Below are 2,500 nucleotides of genomic sequence, written 5' to 3' on the forward strand. Positions count from 1 at the left end.
GATGATGGTGGTGGTGATGGTGATAATTATGATGGTGATAATGATGATTGTGGTAATGATGATGATGGTGATATTGATAATAGTGACAATAAATAAAATTACAAAAATACTACTAATACATACATACTGTATTACTCTTTCAATTATATATACATATATATATATCAATATATATACATATATATATATATATATATTTTTTTTTTGTTTTTTTTTTTTTTTTTCATGTTAAATGGAAAGAAAAATAATATATTTTTTTCTGGCATCCTAATATCCCGAGAAATGTTGAGTATATTTGTTCCTGGTTAAAGCGGAATTGTAGATAAGGAAAGAAGCGTTGGTACACTACATCACACAACAACAACAACTACAATAATAATATTTGTATAGTAACGCTGCCCCAAGTCTAATTACCAGCGTCCAGCCCGCAATTAACACATGATCGGCTACTCTTCAACTAACTCACAAACAAAATAAATAAATAAATAAATTAATAAATAAATAAAATTAAATAAGAATAAATAGATAGATGAATAAAATTAAATAGAAAATGAATAGATAAATAAATAAAATTAAATGAAATAATAAATAAAATAAATATGTGAGGAGCCTACGTCAGGAGGCGCTGAGTACCTGCGGCCGAAGCCGTCACTGTTGCCTTATTTTACACTTGGACCATTGGAGCAAGTAACAATCACTGAAGGGAATCGGAGTAGTGCAGGATTCGAACACACAATTAAGCGAATACGAAACCTGCACGCTTCCGATTATGCCACCAGTGCAGAGGCATTATTTTCTTGTATGAAAAAAAATATATAATAAAAATCAAAGTTTTTTTTCGAAGTGCACACCTACGCGATATAGCATTAGAAAATTGAATATTAGTTTAGTAATTTATAATACATCAACGTAATATATGTTTTTCTTGGCCGAAATAAATAGCAGAAGCTGCCAAAAGCGATATATTATGAACGGAGCCGCGGGCACTGCTTCAGACGCCATCTTTGTTTTGACAGATGCGGAAATCAATAACAGAAAACGTTGCTAAAAGCTATGCACAAACGAACGAAGTCGCGTCGACTCCTTTAGACGCCATCTTTGTTTTGATAGATTCGGAGGTCGAAGACGACGACGACGACCCTGATGACCTCTAGAATTACAGGTACCGCATTACTAAATGCAGGTTAGGTTAGATAGGTTAGGTAGGTTAGATTAGGGAGATAGATAAGTAGGTTAGGCAGGTTAAATTGGGCAGTTAGGTAGGTAGGTAGGTAGGTAGGTAGGTAGGTTAGGTTAGGTAGGTAAGTTGGGTTAAGTTAGGTAGGTAGGTAGGTAGGTTAGATTAGAATAGACGATTTTATAATCAATTTCTTCGACTTCCGCATCTAACAAAACAAAGATGGCGTCTCAAGCATTGACAGCGGGTACGTTCGTTTGTGTATCGCTTTTAACAACATTTTCTGCTATTGATTTCTGCAAAGAAAAACGTAAGTAAATGTTTAGAATTGCACACCTACGCGATATAGTAATAGAAAATAAAATAATGATTTTGTAGATTATAATACATCAACCTAATACGCAATCTTGGCGGAAATAAATGTCAGATAATGTTGCTAAAAGCTATACACAAACAAACGTAGCCGCTTCGGCTTCTTGAGACGCCATTTTTGTTTTGGTAGATGCGGAAGTCGAAGAAATTAAGGTATGATAAATTTGTCTATTCTAATCTATCCTAACCTATCTAACCTAACCTGCATTTAGTAATTCGGTACCAGTGATTCTAAAGGTCATCAGGGGCGTCGTCGTCGTCTTCGACCCCCGAATCTATCACAACAAAGATGGCGTCTAAAGGAGTCGACGCGACTTCGTTCGTTTGTGCATAGCTTTTAGCAATGTTTTCTGTTATTGATTTCCGCCAAGAAAAACATTTATTACATTGATGTATTATAATTTACAAAATTATTATTTAATTTTCTAATGCTATATCGCGTAGATGTGCACTTCTAAAAAAAAACACTAAAACGCATATTACGTTCATGTATTATAATTTACAAAATTAACATTTAATTTTCTACTGTTATATCGCATAATTGAGCATTTCTAAAGATTTACTAAATCTAATTCTTCACATCAAGAAGGAAAATTAAGAGATAAAGAGTACCTTCGAATAGAGGATTCCATTGCTAAGGTCTGTGCCCGAAGACTTCTGATCTTTCCTTCAACAGCGACAAGTCTCCTCCTGAGGGTCTATCACACTGGGCTATTTTTCCTCCAATCTTCGATTCGCCGGCGGTACCAACAACCTCCAGATTTTTTGTCCAACAAAAATACGTGGAATATCATTTGATATGCTGGAGGAGAAGGGTCTTTTCCATTTTACGGTATGAATTTTTTTTAGTTTAGGTTAGGTTAGGTTAGGTTAGGTTAGGTTAGGTTAGGTCAGGTTAGGTTAGGTTAGGTCAGGTTAGGTCAGGTTAGGTTAGGTCAGGTTAGGTTAGGT

The sequence above is a fragment of the Oratosquilla oratoria genome, chromosome 26, assembly GCF_046742065.1.
Source record: "Oratosquilla oratoria isolate Oo_2021 chromosome 26, ASM4674206v1, whole genome shotgun sequence".
Classification (NCBI taxonomy): Eukaryota; Metazoa; Arthropoda; class Malacostraca; order Stomatopoda; family Squillidae; genus Oratosquilla; species Oratosquilla oratoria.